We start from the raw sequence: 26,440 nt of genomic DNA on the forward strand, positions 1-26,440 counted from the left end.
CTTTGATGGGACCCTGGCGATTGGCTAGGCACCAACAAGAAAATTGCTTCCATTTTCCACTTACTAACACAGGATTTTCTAGTAATAGGTTTCCTTATCACCTTTAGTACCAGCTGCACATTCTTATAAAATAAATTCCAAAAAGGTTTCAGAATTGAATCATCCAGGCAGTCGGCTGAAGTTCATTGAGAATTGGATGCACAAAACTCACCTATCTTATGTTAGTGGATCCAGTCTGCAAGGAAGCTTATGGTAACTGCCTTTTTCCAATTCCATAAGAAACAAGAGTCACCACAATGACTTTTGGGGAGACCTTCTGAATCTTCAGAATTACCCTGGATATCAATGGAAAGGGTGGAAAAGCATAAAGCGACAATCCTGTCCATGGGAATAAAAATGCATCCGTTTTCCAGGTTTGCTACAAAGAACCTTGGTGCAGAATTTGTTTAGTTATTTGTTTTGAAAGGCGGTGAACATATCTATTTGAGGTGTTCCCCACAACTGGATCAGTTTCTGAAAGATCACCTCATTCAGTTTCCATTGAGGGTCTGTCCTGGTCCTGCTCAACTTGCCCGCCTTTACATTTTGCTCAGAATGTAAGTAGCTTGGAGGGTTAAAAAGTGCTGCAGAGATACTGCTCAAGCCATCATAGCTAGTCTGCAAAGGGGGTACAACTTTGCACCTCCCTGCTTGTTAATATATCACAACTGTAGTGTTGTCTGTAATCATTTGTAAAGATACTGGAGACCACAGTTGAAGAGATTGCAAGGAATGGATCACAGCCAACATTTCCTTTATGATGATATGCTTTGGTCGGTCTGAATGACTACATGGGCCTTACACCTTTACCCCTATGGAAACTAATCCCCATGCAAAATCTGAAGCATCTGCAGTAAGAGATTGGTTTAAACTTTGAATACAAAAGGGGAAATGTGGGTTCAGCTGAATTTGTTTCCACCAATGCAGTTTCCTTTTCAGAAAGCCCCAAACTGGAATCAGAATGGAAATGTTGGGTCTGTTTTTTTTTTTTTTTTTTTTTTTTTAAGAAACCACTGTATCTTTCTTGTGTAACCTGGCTAAAGGAATCATAGAAGTCATGAACCCTTAGGATCTTAAAATTCTCTTGCAAAAGTCAGACAATAACTGGAGAAACTCAGGAAAATTTCCATATAAGAAATCCTCATTCTCTTGTCTGAGAAAAGTCTTTTGAAGAGAAGTGACTAGAAAGCAACTCAAACACAATCCTATGAGATGAATTCAAGTAGGACTCAGCTGTTTACCTAGCTGGTCAGATTGATCAGGACAGACATAACCCAGGTTAATGACTCTATCAACTAGATAAAGACTCTGCAAAGATAAGTAAACCATCTAATTAAGGATATATGCAAATACTATTCAGTCTGCAAAGCGATACAACTGGGAGTAAATATTTTGTCAAGAGCTTTGGAGATGTAGACAATCCAAAGGATACTGCAGAGAACTGATAATGTGACTCCAATAGAGAACCTCAGGCATTTCCTGATGGCCGTGGCTATGGGAATGTGATAATAAGCATCTATTAAGTCTAGTGCTACCATGTAACTCATAGGAAGAATGACAGGTAATAGGTTCTGCAAAATCAACATTTTGAATTTCAGAACTTTCACACAGAGGTTGACAAAAGAAAGATCAGTCTAGTACTGGTCTTCAAGAGGCCTCCTTCTTTGGTACCCAAAACATTCTGGGATACAAGCCTTCAGACCTTTGACTCAAAGGCAGTGGTTCTAGGACTACCAGGGTGTATAAAGTTAGAAGAACCTGTGGAAAATATTCTGTTTGGTTCAGAGGGTGGGAAGGTATTCCCCTGAAGAGAGTTTTACATCTAGATTCATAGGTGAGTAATAGGCTAGCTGCCCTTGTGGGCCATTTTACACCTAATTTCCCCTTCAAAGATGAAAATCAAACTGTACCTTGCGACTGAGAGGTAAACACCTTAACCATTATGCCAGACCCCCCCCCAAAAAAAAAAACTCCACATGTATCAAGATTATAATACACCAGTTGGGATCCAAACCCATAATGCCTTATTCATTAGGCCACTAGGAGGCCATATCCAAGAGTCTGACACAATATTTTGCCAAAGGAAAAGAACTGAATCAGATTCTGGTACAGGTATGGAGAGATATTGGCTGGAAGGAAGGGGGAAGAATGCTGACAATCATTCTGTACTACTAGCCTGTCCATTTTAAATAAAAGGGCCACCATTTCTTATTCTCTTTCCAGACATCTTTTTTTCCCTTATTTGCCAGAATATGATTGGGTTTGCTTATCTGGCTCTTTAAGGAAAGAGGGAAGTCTAAAGGATTAATACTGCGGGACATAAAATACCCTGACAACTCCCTGAACCAATTTCTCCATTTCAACAAATTGAGACTGAACCTGGGTAGCAAAAGTGCCAAGCAGTACATCCGTGTTTCATGCAGAATCTATGATATCAGACTTCACTTCATCATCAAATGTTTGGATACATGTATATCTTTTCAACACAGCTGTCTGGACAAATCATAAACATTCTTCAAAACATGTTTGTTTCTACCTTTTCCCAGGTATCTAATCAGAATTACAAAAGAACTTTCAACAATAATTGAGGAAGAAAAAATCCCTTAGACTGTCCATATAACAAAGCATGAACTTCCAGATACATGGCTGACAATTAAGAATTCCAAAAGCTAAAGTGGAAGAAGAAAACATTCTCTTACCATAGGCAGTCTGACACCTTCCTTTTGTTGTCACCAGGAGGATTAGTATTCAGGATCACCCTACTGCTAATAACAGAAGCAGTAGATATGACTGCTTGATCTGGTCTAAGGTGAGAGAACAGAACTGTATTAGTATGATGCACTCTACACATTTTATCAGCATTTATAGGGAGTGGCAACTGCATATCAGGATGATTGCAGGCAGCCTTCAACACATCCTCCAAAGCTGGCAGCATAGGAGGGACTGATGAGGAATGAGGAATATCCATTTGGAACAAATCACATCTCCTCAGTTTAGTAGGAACATCTATTTGCTTCCATAAAAATATCTCATTTGTCCAGGCTATGGCCTGATTAAAAGTAAATTAATCAGAGAATTAGGCTTGTGAATCTGTAGGAGAAGCAGCCCTGTCATTATCAGAATCATCAGACCTTGTTTCCTCAGGAATTTCTTTAACAGGAATGCTCACCTATAATGGCTTTTGGACACCAGGATTCATAGCCTGTAATGCATGCCTGTCTAAGGTAAGAAAATCAACTTTAACTGTTATAACTTTCTGAAATTAATAGTGTGATTCTTTTTTTCTTTACAGGAGTCCTTGTGGAAAAAGACTTAAAGGATGTCTGAGCAGACAAATGGCTTCTTGCCTCACTTATCCCCCTGAATTTCTCAGCGTCTTCCAGCCCTACAGACGACTATTCTCCCATGCCAACATTGGGCACTGGAACAGTCAAAGAGGGTGTAGCTGATCCTTGTTTCACTGTAACGAAAAGGACTACACCAGAGGAAGCCTGATAGGTGAGTGGACTGAGGAACAGATGACCACTACAGGTTCATCTACTATTGTCTCAGGCATAGACTGAGCCTGCAACACTACCAAGGGCAACTTGGCGAGTGCTTTATTTTGTTTTTATGTACAGCTGGAGTAGAAACAGCAGGACTGGAGTAAGTATCCATACTGGTGAGGAAGAAATGTGAAAAGAAGAATGTTTTTCTGTAATGAGTCAGTCAGAAGGCAAGTTGCTACAGAGTGTCCATAAGCAGCACACTTACACTTCTTATGCCAGCACCTTCACAAGGTAAAAGCATAAGCAGTGCACGAACTCCCAGTCAGTATTACTTTTAAAGTGTTAAAACACTGACAGAAAAAGGAAAACGGCAACAGGATGTCAAAGTGACCAGAAGCACTACACTACAAAACACATTCCTGCCTATCCCAAAGTAAATGCTTTAGTCACAGCATGTAAAGTTTATACAAGCGGTATACATTTCTTTGTTTTAGCCCCCAAGTAGTTAAAAAATAAAAGAACTGCTAAAAATAGCGGTCCCTTACAGGAAACTTCTACTATTGATAATACATATCAAGTTTCTTAGAGGGGAAATACCACTTTAGTCAGAAAATACATTCCAATAGCAATTTCTTAAAAGAACCATTTCTCTATAGAGGGTTCCCTAACAGGGACTTACCTGCCAGAAACTAAGTTCTTAGCTGACTGCTGGTCCTGTGTAGCGTCTAAGCTGTTTCTCCTTGAGGTGACAAGAAAGTACTGAAGAAATCTTCACTCTGACTGCCCTCCTCGGAACTAGCCAATCAGCAGTCAGAGTGAAGATGTAAGGGTGTACGTGTGTGGTGGGGGGGGGCACAGCTTTGTGAAGCTGGATGGTTATAGTTTCCTGGCCAAGAAAACAACCCATATAGTCTGAAGGCTACTACAATAATGGGAATTATGAACATCAAGCCTCCCACCTCTATTCCTGCAACTCTATAAATATAGGGTCTATATTAGATCAGCGAAAGCTTAAACAGGCAAACGCTGATTGAGCGACCTTATTTTAGCAAATGTTAAAAATATCAAAGCAACAGAAACTCAAATTTTTTCGTAGGGAAAGAATTTGGTTGTCCTTTTTTGTTGCGTCGGTATTTTCAGTGCTGTGGTGGAAAGTTACAGGTCGGATTTAGGTAAGTGTGCGATTGTGTGGATGTGAGTGTTAGGGTGGGTTAGGTGAGTTAAGGTTAGGGCACGGGTTAGGTATGTGTGCGATTGTGTGGACGTGAGGGCTAGGGCGGGTTCAAGTGAGTAAGTTACGGAGCGGGTGAGTGTACGATAATGACGGACCTTAGGGTTAGGGTTTGGGTTAAGGCAAGTGGATAGTTAGTGGTGTGTGCATAGTTTGGTGTAGGGTAAGGTGTCAGATTTTAGGTGTTTGCTTGTGGATTTCTGTTTGTTTGGTGTGCTTGTGTTGTGTGTATGTGTTTTGTATCAGCAATTTTTTTTCCCTAGGAAAGAAAATCGCTGATCTGACAGTTCGAGATTGCAAGCTTTCGCTTACATAAGGTCGATCAATCAGCGTTCACTTTTTTAAGCGTTCACTGATCTAATACAGACCCTAAAAATACTAATTATGATGATGTTCAATTTCAGGTTACCACAGAACTCCTTCCTTTCAACACAGGGTTCCACAACCCTGACATGAATAACGTGGCAGTCTTCTCAGTGTTAAATGGACAAGGTGGTCTTCATATGATGCTGAAGATAAAGCTGAAATAACTGGGTGAAATTTGTAATGTTCAAGTAGCTGTTATAATTAAACATGCTATGCTCAGGGATTCCTACTGTCTGGTGTTAACTACTTGTAGTGCAACAGACTTGAACTTGTGTCTAAGGTACAATATCTCACTCTTCCTTGATGAAAGATTTGCATTTTAAGCCCAGATGTTTTTCCATTAACTCCTCATGGTACCAACAAAGATAAGCCTGGTCAGATCAAGCGCCTTCACGTCTTGATATACCTAAAGTCCTGTTATAGATACTTAAAGTTTTGTTTCACCTACCTGCACTACAGCAATTCACTGTACATGGGGTATCTGGATATGAAATTCAATCATCTGCAGACTAGACAAGTTTTTACTGCCTAGTCACCGATATGTAAATCATGTTGCCATATAAATTCCAGTGGTCTTGTGAAGTTTACAGTGACAATCTATTCATTTGCACAATGCATACAAGGTTCTTGTGCTGGCATATCTCACACTACATGACATGGGGTCCTCTATAACTGAAAAAGCTGCTGGTGTCCTAAAGTGCAATGCACTCCCTCTGCTACTCTGCAGTAGTTAGTAGTCCTGAAGGTGCAGCTCGAATAGTCTGGATTCATTCATCTTACCACACCCTACACCTCTGTAACAAACCATGGCTTTAGAAATCCCCAGCACTAAGAAATGTCATGGCTCCAAGAGGCTAGTGAAATATCACCTTTTTTACTTGCTTTTTAAGCAGAAGTAATACTTATTTTATCAGTCATCTATACAATCCATGTTTACATAAATGCACACCTGTACTCAATTTTACTTGAAAAAAAAAAAACACACTGAACCATGTCCTTAACACCAGGGAAGAAATTTTTTCAGATATAAATTTCATATAGATATAGATATATATATATATATATATATATATATATATATATATATATATATATATATACATATATATATATATATACATATATACATATACATATATATATATATACACACACACACACACACACACACACACACACACGCACTATTTTTTTTTGTCTAGAACTGTTTTCTTTGTTGTTTTCTCTGGTAGAAGTGGAAATTGCAAGTTAAAGCATTTATTTTCCTGAAGCTGGTCAGTTCCATGTGTTTCTATTGTCTGCATGCCTACTCTTGCACTACATTGAGCTGTGATTCACAGAGTAGATCTCATTTGTGCTCATCTCTTGGGATTGCACATCTGTGCATCTGGTTTTACTGGAAAATACTTCTGAACCAATAACTTAACAGTAGAAAGGTAGCTTTTTTTCAGCAAATATTGAGACTACTGTTTGCTGGCAATAATTTTTTTTTAGAATCATTTTCATTTTTTTCTGGTTGGAGAATGAGGAAACTGCACTGTCCTAGATGTTTATTTGCTGGTGTTGGTTAGCACTGGGTGTTTCTATAGGTTGTGTACCTACTGCTACGTGCTCTGTATTGAGCTGCGCTGTGTGGTCTATCTAGTACATAAAATATATCCATACTATACAATAGCTAGAGAGCATAGTTACTCATCACCCTAATTCGAGGACAAAAATTCTGCTGTATCAGTTTCAAGTATACCCTTCATTTCAATGAGTCTAAGTAAACTTCACTCGTGTTTCTGTCCACTGGGTCATAAGTTACTATATTGTTTTTGCTCATATATTGTATGCATTGTAGCAACTTGCAATATATCCATTATTTGTGGCATTCATGCCTAGAGAATACAGTCATATCTTTAGGAAAGTCCACTGACCAAATATTTGTGGTACCCATACATGCACTGTACAACCAAATTCCTGGCAAATATCACTGTTTTATTATATGTGGCATTTGTTACTACATAGTAAAAACATATCCTTGACAAACAGCAGTGTTCTATGTATGGCACTTGCTTTTAAAGAGGTTTCTTATCACCATCCACCTTCAGTAAATTCACTGAGGCACAAAGCAGCCTGAAGCAAAACATTTATTGATCAGAACAGATTGACAGAATCTCGTGTTTCAGACTAGAATAGCCACATGGCAGAACTACACACACCAAGCACACTGAAAAAGTTTTTCTGGAAAACTATTTCTAATAATTCACATCCTTGTTTGACATTAGAAATATGAAATTATTATTCAGAGGCTGCTGGTACCATTACATCTCTGCATATTCTCGCCACACTACTATGTTCCCATGATTTCATCCATGCATTCACACAAAAGACTGCATTCATTCTAGAACAAGTAACCAAACAAGGTCCAATACAGAGACATATTACTTAACGATTCTAACGGATTTACTTGGGCAAGCAATGTTTTATAATATTCTTTTTTTTGTAATAAAGCAGTGCTGTGAGCTTTATTCAAAGTTGCAACAAAGTCGCTGGGCAAGTCTTTCACAATACAAACATTTTTTAAACACCTTCATTAATTTTTTAAGACATAAGCAAATACACTAACAGAAAAGAAAATAAACCATATTAACATTTTTCCATTTACATGCATTACACATCACTTATTTTCTTAGTAATCATCAGTCCAACATTACATAAATTGTCAAATTCTTGCCTTCCCTTAAATGTCACGCCTCTTCCTGAACATTTGGCATATATCATTCCCACCATTTCCATTTATTTCTATGCAACTTTCTCCCTCCCTTTTCTAAAGATCGTTCTTCCAGTTCTTTTATCTCTCATATTTTATAATTCAAATATAGTTGACTTAGACTTGGATTTCCATTTTCTAGTAATTATTTTTTTTTTGGCAGCCAACATAATTAAACCGGTTCATAGATCAGTATTAGGCTAATTGCTGTTGTGGGCCATTTTAAGCCTAGCCAATTACCCCATGTGAGAATCAAACCCTGCACCTTCTGTCTGCAAGGTAAACACCTTAACCATTCTGCCATCCTCCCACCCCTAAGGCTTTACAATGTACAGTGAATTCAGATCTCAAGTCCCAGTCCAAAAAAAAAAAACATACCTTCGTTACAACCATTTGCTCACCCAACATTTCTGACAGAGTACTCTGTAAAAAGTTCTTAAAATCTGCAAACTTATATTCCCAAAACACATGCTCCCAGTTACCTCTTCTTCCCTACTACACCTCCCAGTTACCTCTTTCTTCCCTACTACACCTCCAACACATGCTGTCTGAGGCAAATTCTATGAAATCTTCTTGAGGAATAAAAATACATATGGAAACGCTTCCAAGAAAGATTCTAAAACTTCTGGACTAAGAGCCATACATCTGTCCTCCCATTGTTCTCTTGTAAACTGCTTTTCCAGTCTTTTGTCCCAATCTTATCTAATCTCCTGGGATTGATTCTTATAGTTATCATGCAATATTTTACATGCTCTACTAATTATACTTTAACAGCAGCTTCTATTCTACATTAGACTAAAATCCCACAACAGCAGGTCTTTCACTTAAGATTCTCATTTCCCTTTCTCTTTGCCTACACTCTGATATCAATGGGTAGTAGGGAAGATGGTCTCTAGCCTGCAGTCCAAATGTCTTCTTGGCTTCGTTCCACTGTATTACCTTTCCCTCTCTAGTTATTTACTCCTAAAACCTTGGTTCCTTTATCAGTTTTCTCCAGTACATTCCAAGCCTCATCTTGCCTATTTTCTATAGTCTTACTTGCAGTCATCCCTATTGGCAAAAATCTCCTTTCTCCATTCTCATGTTTGCTTAGTTCTTAGAATACTTTCCGATACTTTATGAATATAATCTTCTGCACAGGTTTATTCTCCTTAAAGACCTGCATCCAAATTCCCACTATTTCCTGAACGTCCCACCTGCTCCTTCATCATCCCTTTCTACTGTGAATTATAACATTTTGCTTGTGTTATGCATATGAACCTTAGGTGTGTAGGCCAAAAATATCCCCCTCAAATCAGGTAATACTAAAACCTCCTTGATCTATTAGAAGAATCAACTTTTGGCCCCCTTAATTCTTGCTCTCCTCTCCCAAATAAACTCCTTCAATGCTTTATTAATTGTCCACAAATTCTCCTTTACAGGTTCATAGGTAGGTACTAGGCTATTGGCCCTAGGGCCTATATAAGCCTAGCCAAAATGGTACCCTGGCTTTCCCCACCCAAGAAAATTAATTTCCTGTGCCCCTGTTGACCAGAGCAAGAAAAGTGATCCCCAGGGTCAATTTCCCATTTCCCATCCAATCATCAAGATTTTTCTTGAAGAGTGCTAATAAGGAGCTTTGTTTGATGTAGATAAGTAGTTTGTTCCAGAGTATGGGAAGTCTCTGGGACAGGAATCGATCCCTCCAGCATGTTCGTTATTGTGGTGACAAGGTTTAGGTACCTAGAGCATGTAGCTCGGAGGGATTGGGCTTTCTTTAAGTGGAGCATGTCCAACAGCTCTGGGTTTGACATAGCTTTGTATGTTAGGCAGAGATCTCCTCTGAGTAGGCGATATGCGATGGAGTAAAGCTGGAGTTTTTTGATACGGTCTGTGTAGGGGATCTGTTTGAGGTTGGTAATCCTCTTTGTGAGGTATTTCTGCGGCCTTTCTAGTTGCTGTAGATGTCTGGTGAGGTACATACCAAAAGGGGCGTTGTACTCTTTAATGGGTCTAATGAGTGAAGAGTAGAGGGGAACAATGACCTCTTTTTCCTGGATGAGAAACCTTCTGTGATGAGGTGTGCCACGTAGAAGGATTTCCTGACTAGTGTGGTGATGTGATTACCAAAGGAGAGACTACTGTCCACCTGTGTCCCAAGGTCTCATCACACTTTCGGTGTTAAGTAGACTATCGCCTATGTGGTAGTTCATTCGTTCAGAGTTTTTACCAAAATGGATGACAATGCACTTTTTGGCATTGAGCTTGAGGCAATCGCTTTGACACCAGGCATCTGTCTGAGGCCCTTTTGTAGGATGTCCACATCATTAGGAGTTTTGATTATGGCTCCTAATTTGCAGTCATCTGCGAACTTTGTTAGCCAAAGACCTTCTGTGTTTGCCTGTACTTCAGAGTAGTACATACCAAACAGGAGAGGACCCAGGACTGAACCCTGCAATACTCCACTTTCCACTTGCCACTAGTCTGAAGTTGGATTTAGAGTCTGCTACTTTCACAGTGTGGGTTCTGTCAGCGAGCCACTTAGCAACCCATCTTGTGACACAGGGAGTTATACCTAGCTTAGTGAGTTTATCTATAATTCCAGAGTGGGGGATGGCGTCGAAAGCCTTGGCGAGATCTAGATAGGCTGTGTGAACCACCTTACCCTCATCTACGACTTTGGTGACCACTTCAAAGAAGTCTTTCAGGTTTAGGAGACATGATCTGCCTTTTACAAACCCGAACTGGGTAGGGTCCAGAGTTTGGAGATTACCCATGTCATTGTTTATAAGTTCCATGATGATATGTTCCATAGCTTTGCAGACCAGGCTTGTCAGCCTGATGGGGCGGTAGTTCCCAGGGTCCGTGGTGGCTCCCCCTTTGTGGAGTGGGATAAACGTTGCTGTGTGCCATTCAGTGGGCACAAAGCCTGAAGTGAGTATGATTGAACATGGTACTTAGGTGGGGTGCCAGTTCTTTCTGTAGCTCGTGTAGAACTCAGCCTGGGATGTTGTCAGGTCTCATGGATGCTGTGTTCTTGGCTTTGGTGAGTGTGTTTTTACCTGTGCAGCCATGATTACAGGAACTCTGCATTCTCCCTGTATAGAGATGGGCCCTTTAGGGGGTGAGAGGGGTAAAGTTAGCACTGAACCCATCTGCCAGGATGTTGGCAATATCAGTTGGTTCTGTATATTTAGTGCCATTGTGCTGTAACTCAGAACAGATCTGAGTGTTGCCATTGAGATTCTTGACATAGCTATAGAATGCTTTGTGGTTGTCTTTAGAATTGGTGGCAATTTTGTTTTTGTAACTAGCTTTGGAGGATTTTATGAGGGATCTCAACTTCCTACTGAGGCTGACCATGGAGTTCCTCCAATCATGGGATTTTACTCTTTTTGCAACAGTTTCTTTCTTCTGTTGTAGAGTTGTTTTATGTCAGGGGACCACCAGACTGGCTTCCTTTTTCAGGAGGACAGCATTGTGGTTCCGTTAGGAATTGCACGACCCATGCACTTGTGTAAGTGCTTATAAAGTGCATTTGTATAGGATTCGGCAGTCGTACCTCTACTGTCTGTCAGCATGGGTGTTGAAGTTTGCCACTTCTGTCTTAAGAACCGTGAAGTTGACTTTGGAGAAATTTTTTACTGTGGTTTCCCTAATGGGGGGTGGGGGTGAGATGTGGATGTCTAGGGTGATTAGCTTGTGGTTGGATCTGACCGAGGAACTGACCTCTGGTGTGGAACACTGGTTGCCCATATTGGTAATGACCAGGTCTAGGATATTGCTGCCCCTGGTGGGGGTGTGGATAAGTTGATCCAAGGCATTGGAATTTATGAATTCCAGAAAACGTTGAGCACAAGAGTTGGTACACGAGTAGTTTTCCCAGTTAATGGTGGGGTAGTTGAAATCGCCCATTATTAGGGTGTTAAGTTGTACCTCAATATTTTCCAGTGTATCAAGAAATGAGGAGTGGGAATCCTGGGGCAAGGTGGGGGATCTGTAGCAAGCTACAATTTGGATTGCGGTTGAGTTAGTTGCACTTGGATATTCTTGGATGCATTATGCTGAGCAACTAGCCTGGAGGTGTGGAGATCCTTAATGAATATGGACACGCCTCCGCCATTAGTGCTTCATTCCAGGTTAGGTGGCCGTGGTGTGGTATGAATTATAGCCTGGTAATGCAGGGATGCACACTGGAACCTTGAACCAGGTCTCTGTCAATGCACAGATATCTATGTTCTCCATTTTAAGGAGTGCCTCGAGTGAGTGAATTTTGAGGTTTAGACTTCTAGCATTAAGTAGCATTACCCTCAGATTTTGCTTGCTTGTACCTGTTACGGTGGTGAATTTGTCATTTGAACCTTGCCTAAAAAAGGCACTATAGGGGTGGCAAGAGCCTTAGACAGTATCTGGAATCCCAAGGGCGACAGGTGCAGGCCATCTCTGGCAAAGCATCGTGGTTTGTCGATCATGTCATGCCAGGCAGACAGATACTGGATCCCCTTAGAATGACACCAGAAGCTTAGCCAATTGTTGAATTCAATCATTTTGTCCTTGTACTGTGGTATCATTCTGGGTGATGGCAGGATGCTACTCAGGGCTAGGGTCATACCAGCCTGGGCTACAAGATCGGACAGCTCCTTCATGTCTCTTTTCATGTAGTCCAGGGACGTATGTCTCCGGTCATTCACACCAACATGGACAATGACAGTCATATTTGTACTTGTTGTGGAGTGACTTGAGTGCATGCATTGTGGCGGACCCTGGCAGCTGACAGTAACTTTCTCCTTGTTTAGCCTGGTGAGTGGAACATCAGTGTGCCTGACTATAGAGTCACCTGTGACTAGTGTTTGGTACAATGTTATGCCTTATGGGCTGTGGTGGAGTGGCACACTCAGTTTGTGGGCTATGTGTCATTTGGGTTGTGTTGGGGGGGGGGGTGGAGGTTGCTTGTGTTTCTTCTTTGGAGGTCCCTGTTGCTTGGGTAGATTTTTATTGAGAGCCTCCGCGAATGTAGGCGTGTGTATGTAGGCTGATAAAAATTTGCCTGACCTCTACATAAAATTAAAGTCACTAAAACATTTTCACTGTCTGTATCTTACTTTCAATATCCATAAAACAGCAGCTTTCCAGTTACTCAGCTTTTTTTTATCATCTTTTTATAGTCTCTTCCCACAAATCCTTAGCTGCCATAATAGAATCCTTTTGCTTTTCTTACTAAACAAACCTTTTTACTCCATACCCCTAAATACTGCATCTTATCATATCCCCATAAATATGGGCATTGCTGAACCAATTTGTGTGTGGGTACACATTTTACTACTATAGCCTTTGTTTTATCTTCATTAATTTTATATCCTAAAATTACCTGAAATTGTCTCAAAATGTTCCACAACACTGAGATGCCCTTTTGTGGATTTATCAGATACAAAATAATGACATCTGCAAATAAAGCCAACTTTTGATTACCATACCAATTATATCCTTGAATTTGAGTCCTCTGTAAAAAACCCCACCAGTCTAAAAACTCATGGCTTACAGGAAAGTAAAAACTCTGTCCCTGTTGAAGTACTACATTCTCTAACAGAATGTAGTGGTAGAAATATCCTTCGCAGTGTCACACAACAGAAAGGTGATCAAAAATGAAAACAGGACTCTCAAAGCTGCTTCTTGTCTGCAGATCTCTTTGTAAATAATATTTTTACCTACTAATTTTTGTCAATAGCTCAAAATATAAAATAAAAAGGACAGCTTTGGTTGGTTCCTCCAGTCAAACTCCATTATCAGAGAGGAACCCTTCCGCAATAATTCTTGCCTCCAATGCATCTATTCTCCTAATCAACCATACAAATTCTTTCATTGCCATACTCAAAATCCCAGCTTACTCTTGAATGTTTTCTCTGCATCAAGACCCACCAGGAATAGTGGCATTTTCTTGTATTCTGCTTCCCTTTGGATCATTATTGTTCTATTACTGTTGTCAAAGGTTTGCCTCACCTCCACAAATCACACTGACCCAGACTCATCAATTTTTGCAAGACAAACGCATTACAATCATGGTTTAAAATTGAAATGGGTCTTTATGAAACTTGATCTTATGTGTCTTGACCATCCTTAGGTAACAGTTACCACAGCTTTCTTCCCAGATGTTGGTGCTTCACCTCCTTTTAACATACTGTTAAACAAATTCTTCCAGATCTTTACCACTTTCTTCTCTCATAACTTCTAAACATCCACAGGAATATTATGGGTTTCTGGAGACTTTCCTAAAGACTGATTATACATCACTGATTTTATCTTATCCCCAGATATCTTAACTGTTAGTTGCAGAGCCTCATCTGCCTCTAACCTTGGCATAATTAAGTCTTCCATAAGTATTTCCATTTGTGGTCTTTCTTGATTTCCATATTTCTTTGCTTTATACAAATTTTCATAATATTTCTGAAATATCTCTAAAGTCTCTACAGGATCTGAGGATGTTTTTATTGTTGCTTGCTTTTTTCAAAAGTGGTCTAAGGAACTGCATTCAGGACGCAGTCGCCCCTGGAGGCAGGGGTTCCAATCCCACTTCTGACAAACAGGTTTGGGGTTGGCATAATGGCTAAGGTATTTACCTTAGAGATGCAAAAAGCAAAGTACAAAGTTTGACTCTTGGGAAGCATGTTTAATCTTAAAAAGGCCCCATGGGATTGTCAACCTAGTAATAATCTACCTAAGTTTAGCAACAACTCTTTCTTTTTGCCGAGTAAGTCATTGTGCTAAAAGCTTTTGTGCTCTGGAGTTATTATAAAAAACAGCCTATTAACAGCAATCTTTCTAAACTCATGCATATTTATCCGGATACTCCCTTATTAAAGCTGATTATTTCTCTCCAAAATTTAACTGCCACAATACGAGTTTTGTTGTAATATAAATACATGTTGGCATAATCTTTTTCTCTTGCAAATAGCTCACTACCACAAATCTGTCACTATTGTCTGTTACATCCTCTAATCACCTGCATTCAGGATGCAGTCGCCCCTGGAGGCAGGGGTTCCAATCCCACTTCTGACAAACAGGTTTGGGGTTGGCATAATGGCTAAGGTATAATTACTCCAGTTTTCCTTTGTCCATGAAATTCTGCTGAATATCCATCCTGAATTTCTTATTTTGTCGAATTCACATGATCATTTCTTTCCAAATGGGTCTCCTGCAATACTGCTATTTGAACTATGCATTTCTTAATTTAATTCAATTTTCTTTCCTTTTTGTCTATACCTCTAAGGCGATTTATGTTCCCTGATAATGTGGGCAGCATAGCCATTATGACAAAAAGCTACTGTTCCAGCCTATTATATACAGCAATTATTTTGCATGCATATTTCCAACTTGTATATGATACACACACTATCTGGCAGGCCAATCTTTTATGTAGTAGTTTCTTCTCATCTCCATTTGAACTTGGGTTACATTTTTCAAGACTTTTTGTTTTAATGAAAACACTTTTCAAAATGCCTTCAACCCCTAAGAGTTATTTGTGCTAGGGGTCTGAAGCAAACACAAGAAAAGGGCGCACAATGAATAGTGTCATCCCAGTATATCACTTCATGGTTTCTCTAAGTGAAGAAATCTACCTGCCATGATCAATATCACAGCTGAGAGACAGCACAATAGAATGGGTCATGACAACACCACCTCTTTCCCCTATTCAAGTAGCGAGATGAATTGCTGACTTGTGACATGACCTTCTGCCAACGATTATGACATGGGGTCATGATAAAATTTAAAAGAACGATCTTGTTACATTAGAAACATGACCAGGTTTGAGCCGGGAATGGCACAAGTGCTGAGATCAGATACATGGGACTCCTTTTCAGAATTTTCTACTTTATTATGCAATTCTTCTATACAACCTTTCAAAGTTTTTATGCGTAGCAGCCCCTCTTGCTTAACTAACCAGAGGGAAAAACCTTCCATAGGACATGCCGCAGTTAACATGATGTCAGACATCATCTTTTGCCTAAACATTATAAATTAAAGCATATGAATGAGCTTATGAAACATTATGAAGCAAGGGATGAAACAGTTTTATACTTTTTTCTAAGAAGCATTTCTCTCCAGGCCTACACAGAAAAGGGACTTTTATCCTAGACAGACTGTCCCAGTAAACAAAGGCATAATAAAATAAATACTAGAAAGCAAAGTTACTACCACTGCAGATGAGCGGCAGCGTGATAATTTTCATAATCCCAGAAAGTTCTACAAATGTACACAAAGGACAAACCCAAACCTTCTTCATTCCCTGACCAAATGACTGAGGAAAGTGAGTAATTTAAGTTCACACTTTGACTCAAACACACCAACAAATATAAACTTCCTCCTACTAATGTGCCATTGCATAAAGGCAGTATATCACTGGCCCTAAACAGCTACAGATTTATTAGTCTACTGGTAAAAATAGTATATGCACTTACAACTCCTGCAACATCTACATAATTATAAATTAACTTCCAAAATATAAGATTAGATTCAGACCATTACACAGAGCAGGCGAAGCCTTGAGGACTGCCACTGATTGCACATTTGCCCTACTACACAACAGCAAGAGTGTAAATATTGTGTCTACCTGTAGTCTATCACTCAGAGCCACAAGGTGTTTTACTAGTTAACTTAAAAGGTAAATGTCAGAAGATGGAATAATGTATCTCACTTCTGCTTGTGATGATACAGAGTCCATCATGGCTCGGTGTTAGAACATCTCTTATCCACATTTTTTTTTCATCAGTGATGTGCCATTATAAGTCAATGTAGAGCTTAAAACCAGTACAATACACAGATGAGGCAACTATCCTCCACGCTGATATTTTTTTTAGTTAATACTAACCTACAAGAAAGTATTAACTGATTGCAGCCAAAGCTTTAGTCTGTAAAACTACAACTTAACGCTGATAAAACAAAGGCTATGTGCTCCTTGTTAGCAAAGTAATTCAACATGAATGGACACCCTTAACATCTCCTCATTACTTGGTTCATGAATTCAGGCAATACAAACCCTGAATTGCTACATATTACTACTGATAATCAGCACATATTTGATCTCCATGTAAATTTCATCATGAACAAAACAAACAAAACACGTCTTCACAATGTTAAAACATTCCTTTCACATGGTGCAAGACTAACCACTGAAGCAATGTACTTAACGCTTGTACTCTTGCTCAGCAAACCTGCTCATCTTATAATCAAAACAAATTAATATGTCTGAATGAATGCATAACAGAATTTCAAGATTTGCTACAGATTTTTTTTAATCTATATTAAATCATACTTACAAACACACACTATCAGAAGAGAAAATGAGCCATTATAACTTTATACCTTTATTTTCATACAGTATACATATGTTTTCTTTAACAATTATCAGTTACTCCAATGTTGCATACATTGTTCATTTCTTGCCTTTCCTTAAACCTCACTCCTCCTCCTGAACATTATTCTGCATGCATTGTTTCGACAAGTTATATTCACTTCTATGTTATTTGTTCATTCCCTTTTCTGAATATCTCAGATTTTATGTCCTATACAATATTCAGCACTTCAGTTACAGTTGGTTTACATTTTGATTTATTTTTTCTAGTAACTGCTTTCACATTAGCCAACTGCCTTAAACTTAGTAAGTGTTAAAAAGTCTTGTGCTCTGGAGTCATTATCAAACATAATTGCTTAACAATCCTTTCTAAACTCATGCATATTAGCCAAATATTCCTCGATTTTTCTCTCATCTCAAACTGTTTTATACTCCATTTCAATTTTAGCTAATTCTTCTAAAGAAATCTCTACATCCCCTGACAACTCTTACATAATTTAATTACCCATCTGTTAAATTCCTCTTTAACATGTAATAAGGAAAATACCAGTGTCTCATTCTTCAATCATTAAACATATCTCTATCTTAGTTTTTATTAGTGGTTGTTCCGACAGTTATTGGATGGGTGTCAAATATATCAAATATGCATGATCCTGGGAAATATAATTTCTATCCAATCTATCCCATTTATTGTGTCTTGGGGGAATACACGTAAATTATGAGTTGTTGCTATTTAATTCACATCTTTTAACCAAAAAAGCAGAAACACCCACAAATTTGAACAAAAAGTCTCCGGCACAATGAAGGTTTTCCTTGTTTCAGTGAAGGCAGGCAGACCACTCGAGGAAGTAACAAACTTTTATTCCATAAAGTCACATCGACAAACAAAAACAAAAACAAAAGCAGAGGTCGATTAAGCGCTTTCGTCTCCTGTTACGGAGACTTCATCAGAATAACCTTTACATCTCGACCATTCATTTTATATATTCACCATTTTCATTAATTAGCAATCATTGAATTAATGACATCTGCATTAAAGCCATAACACTACATAAAAACTCTGAAGTCTATTATTTGTGAGTATCAGTCCGTTTAAAACACACCATATTAAATATTTAATTGATATGTAGGCATTCCTAAAACTAACAAACTAACAAACAAGAAGTGCTAAAAATCCCAGGGTGCTGCTTAAAAGGAAGCTTACATTGTGTAAGAAATACAGGTCTTAAATTAAGTTGTTAATACATTTACATTCTTGTACATTCTTAACGAACTTTCAAAGGACCTGTTACTAAAATTCCAAGGATTCACGTTCATGGATACAAAAATAAACCTGTCAAAACAATGTACATAATCAAAGAACTCCCCACTACCCATGCAATACCAGGTGTACCTTAAAGATATACTTAATAAAATATACTTAAAAAGTGGGCGTGTGTGTTTCCTTTACGTAGCTAGAGTGTAAACGAAACGTCAAAAAGCCCCTAACCCTTCTAAAAAAGAGTGAACTGAGTGTCATGGTACTTTTATTCCCATATGGTTTATGGATTATTTGGAATTAAACAATATGAGATCCTTGTAATTCTTAAAAAATTCTTAAAAATAGTCCAATAAAATAGAACCTGTTTTTATACATAAATATTTCATCTTATTCAATGAATAAATAAATAAATAAGTGAATAAATAAATATACTTATCACCATACTATTATGAACAAATGATTCAATAAATCTATGTAAATATATGAATAAAAATAAATAGAATAAATAAATATATATAATAATAAATATTAAATATAAATAAATAAACATCATGTATTAAATATTGTGTAATGAAATATTAAATAGTGAATTATTAAAATGTTGAATTATTATTTTATTATATTGTTAAATTATTGCACATTTTTTAATATTTTGTTATTTTAGGATCTGCGGCCAATATTTTAAGTGCTGGGACAATAGAAATGTGGTCATTTAAACCTTTATCACAACATGCATCTAATTTTAACTGCCAGATCATTTCTCTGTATTCTACCTTCGTCTCCCAATCACCTCCTCGCTCCAAATGTCCCACCACCTCAAGAACCCAGAATTTGAAGTCAGCTTTTTCACATTTCATAACATGCCTATATAAAGCGTTATTCTCATTGCGTCTATTAATGTCTCTAGTATGTTCGTAAATTCTATTTTTCAATTTTCTTTCTGTTTTTCCAACATAATAGCTTTCACATTCTTTACAAAATACTAAATAAACTACCCCTTTTGTATAACTACTATAATGTTTAGATGTTAATTTAAGGGGAATACTGGATATACTAACTTCCTTGTTCTCATAGATGTAGGAACATTGGGCACACCTACCACACTTAAAAGTTCCGTGTTTCCTACTAGCACCATCTACATAAATCCCTTTCCTTTCTATAATATTTTTTATATTAAAATTTCTTCTAAAACTAAATTTCAAATTGTTCTTAAAAACCTCAGTTCTAATAGCGACGTTTTTGAACATGTCCCATATTTCATTCAAACTTCTCTTAAACCAACCCGTACCATAAAAATAAGTTGTAGTTAAATACGGTGTGAACTTTATTTCATCAACAATCATAGTATTACTATTGTCAACTGAATTCTCAATAACCTCAGTTTCTTGGTTTAAAAGTGGTGTGTATTTCTTTGTATTTCTCCCTAAAACAACATATTCTTTTACTGAAGAAATAAGTTCCATAGGGTACCCCCTTTCCTTAAATAGGCCTTCTAAAAACGTGATTTCTTTCATAAATTCAACATTGTCTGAAATCATTCTGGCCATCCTAATCATCTGGCCCTTAACTATATTTTTCTTTAATTGTTTTGGGTGGTCACTATTGTAATGTAGATAGGCATTTGAGAAATGTTCTTTCCTATATATATTGGATTTGTAACATTTATTTGTCCTATCCTTAATAAGCCTAATGTCCAAAAAATGTGTTTCATCAGTATCAATTTTGTGTGTAAATTTCAAAAACGACATTGTATTATTGATATATCCTGTAAACACATCTATTTCTTGCCTTGTTCCTTTCCATAGGATAAAAATATCATCCAAAAATCTGTAATATTCAACTATATGCTGGTTGTGTTCAGTGTTGAAAATAAATTCCCTTTCCCAGTACAACATAATGGTATTCGCAAATATAGGGGCACAGGCTGACCCCATGGCCACTCCTTCCTTCTGGTGATAATAATCACCCTCAAAGTATATAAAATTGTATTTTAAAACAAGTTCCATATTTAATAAAACATTTCTAAAATCTAATGGTGTAAGCCAATCCATTTCCAATAATATCTTCTCAAACCACTCCATCCCAATGTTTTGAGGAATCACAGAAAATAGTTCCTTAACATCAATAGTGATAAAGAACACATTTTCCAAGTAGGCACATTTTCCTATTTTGCTTAAAAAGTCCCATGAATCCTTTAATATGCGTTTCCATTTGGAATATATAGGTTTTGTCATAGCATCTACGTATATGGCCATGGGTTGGGTTTTTGATCATTGAGAGGCAACTATGGGTCTTAAAGGAGGGTCAAGTGTGGATTTGTGTACCTTGGGTATTCCAAATATACCCGGTATAACAGGTTTTTTGACATTAAAATAATTGTATAGTGGTACATCTATCAATCCAGTTAGTAAATTGTCCTCAATAACAATATCAATTTTCTTGTACTGTATATTAATCTAATTTTTGGTAATAAGACAGTAATTCTCGTCCTTATCCAAAATCTCCTTCATTTTTCTAATATAATCCCAAGTTTCCATCAAAACCACACCCCCTCCCTTATCCGGCTTCATCACCCTTAACGCCCTATTATTACTCAAATCCTGTAGTAATTTTCCTTCTTCTACACTTAAATTACTTTTCTTAGTTGTATTGGCCCTGTATTCTCTCCTAATTCTGTCCATAACACATTGTTCAAAATTTAAAATTTCATGCTGCAATGGTGGGTTCCAAGTACTATACCTAACAAACTTATTTTTATTGCAATTATTATTGTTGTTAATATTATTGTTATGATGGTTTGTAGTTTCATAATTAATATGCTTGAGATTTAATTTTCTTGTAAATAATTTAACAATCTTATTATTGTTGTTCAATATTATTGCTTATGATGGTTTTTGTAGCCTTTCACTAATCTAATATGCCCCTTTTAAGATTTAAATTTTCTTGTAAATAATTTAACCCATCCCTTTTACAAAAAAAAAACATCATGTATTAAATATTGTGTAATGAAATATTAAATAGTGAATTATTAAAATGTTGAATTATTATTTTATTATATTGTTAAATTATTGCACATTTTTTAATATTTTGTTATTTTAGGATCTACCAATATTTTTAGTGCTGGGGCAATAGAAATGTGGTCATTTAAACCTTTTTCACAACATGCATCTAATTTTTACTGCCAGATCATTTCTCTGTTTTCTACCTGCGTCTCCCAATCACCTCCTCGCTCCAAATGTCCCACCACCTCAAGAACCCAGAATTTGAAGTCAGCTTTTTCACATTTCATAACATGCCTATATAAAGCGTTATTCTCATTAGCGTCTATTAATGTCTCTAGTATGTTAAGTAAATTCTATTTTCAATTTTCTTTCTGTTTTCCAACATAATAGCTTTCACATTCTTTACAAAATACTAAATAAACTACCCTTTTGTATAACTACTATAATGTTTAGATGTTAATTTAAGGGGAATACTGGATATACTAACTTCCTTGTTCTCATAGATGTAGGAACATGGGCACACCTACCACACTTAAAAGTTCCGTGTTTCCTACTAGCACCATCTACATAAATCCTTTCCTTTCTATAATATTTTTATATTAAAATTTCTTCTAAAACTAAATTTCAAATTGTTCTTAAAAACCTCAGTTCTAATAGCGGCGTTTTTGAACATGTCCCATATTTCATTCAAACTTCTCTTAAACCAACCCGTACCATAAAATAAGTTGTAGTTAAATCTGATTGTGAACTTTATTTCATCAACAATCATAGTATTACTATTGTCAACTGAATTCTCAATAACCTCAGTTTCTTGGTTTAAAAGTGGTGTGTATTTCTTTGTATTTCTCCCTAAAACAACATATTCTTTTACTGAAGAAATAAGTTCCATAGGGTACCCCCTTTCCTTAAATAGGCCTTCTAAAAACGTGATTTCTTTCATAAATTCAACATTGTCTGAAATCATTCTGGCCATCCTAATCATCTGGCCCTTAACTATATTTTTCTTTAATTGTTTTGGGTGGTCACTATTGTAATGTAGATAGGCATTTGAAATGTTCTTTCCTATATATATTGGATTTGTAACATTTATTTGTCCTATCCTTAATAAACCTAATGTCCAAAAATGTGTTTCATCAGTATCAATTTTGTGTGTAAATTTCAAAAAGCGACATTGTATTATTGATATATCCTGTAAACACATCTATTTCTTGCCTTGTTCCTTTCCATAGGATAAAAATATCATCCAAAATCTGTAATATTCAACTATATGCTGGTTGTGTTCAGTGTTGAAAATAAATTCCCTTTCAGTACAACATAATGGTATTCGCAAATATAGGGGCACAGGCTGACCCCATGGCCTCCTTCCTTCTGGTGATAATAATCACCCTCAAAGTATATAAAATTGTATTTTAAAACAAGTTCCATATTTAATAAAACATTTCTAAAATCTAATGGTGTAAGCCAATCCATTTCCAATAATATCTTCTCAAACCACTCCATCCCAATGTTTTGAGGAATCACAGAAAATAGTTCCTTAACATCAATAGTGATAAAGAACACATTTTCCAAGTAGGCACATTTTCCTATTTTGCTTAAAAGTCCATGAATCCTTTAATATCGTTTCCATTTGGAATATATAGGTTTTGTCATAGCATCTCGTATATGGCCATGGGTTGGGTTTTGATCATTGAGAGGCAACTATGGGTCTTAAAGGAGGGTCAAGTGTGGATTTGTGTACCTTGGGTATTCCAAATATACCGGTATAACAGGTTTTTGACATTAAAATAATTGTATAGTGGTACATCTATCAATCCAGTTAGTAAATTGTCCTCAATAACAATATCAATTTTCTTGTACTGTATATTAATCTAATTTTTGGTAATAAGACAGTAATTCGTCCTTATCCAAAATCTCCTTCATTTTCTAATATAATCCCAAGTTTCCATCAAAACCACAGCCCCTCCCTTATCCGGCTTCATCACCCTTAACGCCCTATTATTACTCAAATCCTGTAGTAATTTTCCTTCTTCTACACTTAAATTACTTTTCTTAGTTGTATTGGCCCTGTATTCTCTCCTAATTCTGTCCATAACACATTGTTCAAAATTTAAAATTTCATGCTGCAATGGTGGGTTCCAAGTACTATACCTAACAAACTTATTTTTATTGCAATTATTATTGTTGTTAATATTATTGTTATGATGGTTTGTAGTTTCATAATTAATATGCTTGAGATTTAATTTTCTTGTAAATAATTTAACATCTAACATAAGCTTTTCCACACTAGGCTGTTTAGCCGGTACAAAAGAAAATCCCTTAGTAAATAATTCAAAGTGACATGGTTTGATCTCAATGTCAGTGTAATTAAAGATGTTAAATTTATTATGTGAATAAATAATCTGCTTCCCACCATCTATATTGTCCGCAGATTTAGATTCACATTGCTCCATGTCATAGTCTGTGTTAATTAAAAAACCGGTTCATCACCCTTTTTCCCTCCAACAAAATTCTCCCTAGTAGTGGCTTGGGCATAGGACTGCTGGTTCCTATTTCTTAGTCTCTCAGACCTTCTCACCTCATCTACCATCTCCGGGGGACTCATTCTATTTGTACCTCCATCTCTGTCTAAAATGGGGAATTCCTCATCCAAAAAACTGTTTCCCCTACCCTCATACTGCCTATTGATGTAATTGTAACTATTGTATCCATTGTACCTCCCCTGATTTTGTTGTGTATATCCACCCTTGTGATGTACATCATAAGGTTGTATAAATCCATCACCTGGTCGTGCCTGTTGTTTAAAGGGCCGTTGCTTGTATCTAGGTATATTGGAATTTTTAGTGTTAAAATTAGAATTAAAATTAAAACTTTCACCATGTACATATGCTGTCCCTGCATTATATTCATTTAGGTCCCTATTCAGTTTTTTTAGCTTCCTTTTTATGTTCGAGTTAATATACATATCAATGTCATGCAGCACTCTGTAATACATATGTTTGTATTCATCCATAGCAAAAAGTAAATCACAACTAATATCAGCCTGCAGCTGGTCGATCTCTTTTTTAATTTCTTGCATAGTTTTAAAATTATGTTCCGTCATAGCTTTGATAATAGACAACCCACAACAATTTAAAATGTCACAAATTTCTTTAAAAAAATACTTGGTCCCCATTGACGCTATTCGGGAACCTATTCAACCTTAAACCTTTCGGTACAATATTGTCTTTAATACACAGCTCAAAGTACCAGTTCTCAACGGACAATGATTTGTACTTTGATAAAAGTTTAAGGAGCTTACATTTGTCCTTATAAGAATAGTCGTTGTTCCGTTCCCTGGCTCTAGGTATGTCCCTTTCGCCTGTGTTCCCTTGAAACGTTTTGTTTAACCAAGGACCAAAGTCAATGTTCTTATAAACTTCCTCGTACCCATAATCCATGCCCTGAATGTCGCCCGACTCTGTTGGAAAATTTGGAGATATTCTCTGTTGTTTTCTGCCGTTGTCGGCCCCATAACCCACTCGCCCATCACGCGTGGGATGCTCATTCGAGCCGTTGGTAGTACGTCCACTTCTTGGGTCCTTCGGGCTGCTCTGGGCGCATGGAATACCACTGTTAGTGCCTGCCTGCATGTTGTCAGTCTGCGTATGGTTTTGAATAACCCGTAGCAGTTCACTGAGCATACTGCTGTTATTCATGTTGAAAAAAACTTTTAAATAGGATTCCTCGTGTCCGAAAACCAAAGAAACAACTTGTAACCAAAAAAGCAGAAACACCCACAAATTTGAACAAAAAGTCTCCGGCACAATGAAGGTTTTCCTTGTTTCAGTGAAGGCAGGCAGACCACTCGAGGAAGTAACAAACACTTTTATTCCATAAAGTCACATCGACAAACAAAAACAAAAACAAAAGCAGAGGTCGATTAAGCGCTTTCGTCTCCTGTTACGGAGACTTCATCAGAATAACCTTTACATCTCGACCATTCATTTTATATATTCACCATTTTCATTAATTAGCAATCATTGAATTAACGACATCTGCATTAAAGCCATAGCACTACATAAAAACTCTGAAGTCTATTATTTGTGAGTATCAGTCCGTTTAAAACACACCATATTAAATATTTAATTGATATGATATATTTAATTGATATGTAGGCATACCTAATATATCGGGTATATTTTGAATACCCAAGGTACACAAATCCACACTTGACCCTCCTTTAAGACCCATAGTTGCCTCTCAAGGATCAAAAACCCAACCCATGGCCATATACGTAGATGCTATGACAAAACCTATATATTCCAAATGGAAACACATATTAAAGGATTCATGGGACTTTTTAAGCAAAATAGGAAAATGTGCCTACTTGGAAAATGTGTTCTTTATCACTATTGATGTTAAGGAACTATTTTCTGTGATTCCTCAAAACATTGGGATGGAGTGGTTTGAGAAGATATTATTGGAAATGGATTGGCTTACACCATTAGATTTTAGAAATGTTTTATTAAATATGGAACTTGTTTTAAAATACAATTTTATATACTTTGAGGGTGATTATTATCACCAGAAGGAAGGAGTGGCCATGGGGTCAGCCTGTGCCCCTATATTTGCGAATACCATTATGTTGTACTGGGAAAGGGAATTTATTTTCAACACTGAACACAACCAGCATATAGTTGAATATTACAGATTTTTGGATGATATTTTTATCCTATGGAAAGGAACAAGGCAAGAAATAGATGTGTTTACAGGATATATCAATAATACAACGTCGTTTTTGAAATTTACACACAAAATTGATACTGATGAAACACATTTTTTGGACATTAGGCTTATTAAGGATAGGACAAATAAATGTTACAAATCCAATATATATAGGAAAGAACATTTCTCAAATGCCTATCTACATTACAATAGTGACCACCCAAAACAATTAAAGAAAAATATAGTTAAGGGCCAGATGATTAGGATGG

At 37.0% G+C, this 26,440-nt stretch overlaps 1 protein-coding gene across 2 annotated transcripts in view; it reads right to left on the minus strand.

Annotated features, from left to right (window-relative positions):
- The window catches only part of LOC122815653 (protein artemis-like), a 934,783-nt gene that overhangs the window by 410,861 nt on the left and 497,482 nt on the right, over nt 1-26,440 (minus strand). The window lies entirely within an intron of this gene.

Source organism: Protopterus annectens, chromosome 11.part0 (genome assembly GCF_019279795.1).
Source record: "Protopterus annectens isolate FY-2018-M chromosome 11.part0, PAN1.0, whole genome shotgun sequence".
Taxonomy (NCBI): domain Eukaryota; kingdom Metazoa; phylum Chordata; order Ceratodontiformes; family Protopteridae; genus Protopterus; species Protopterus annectens.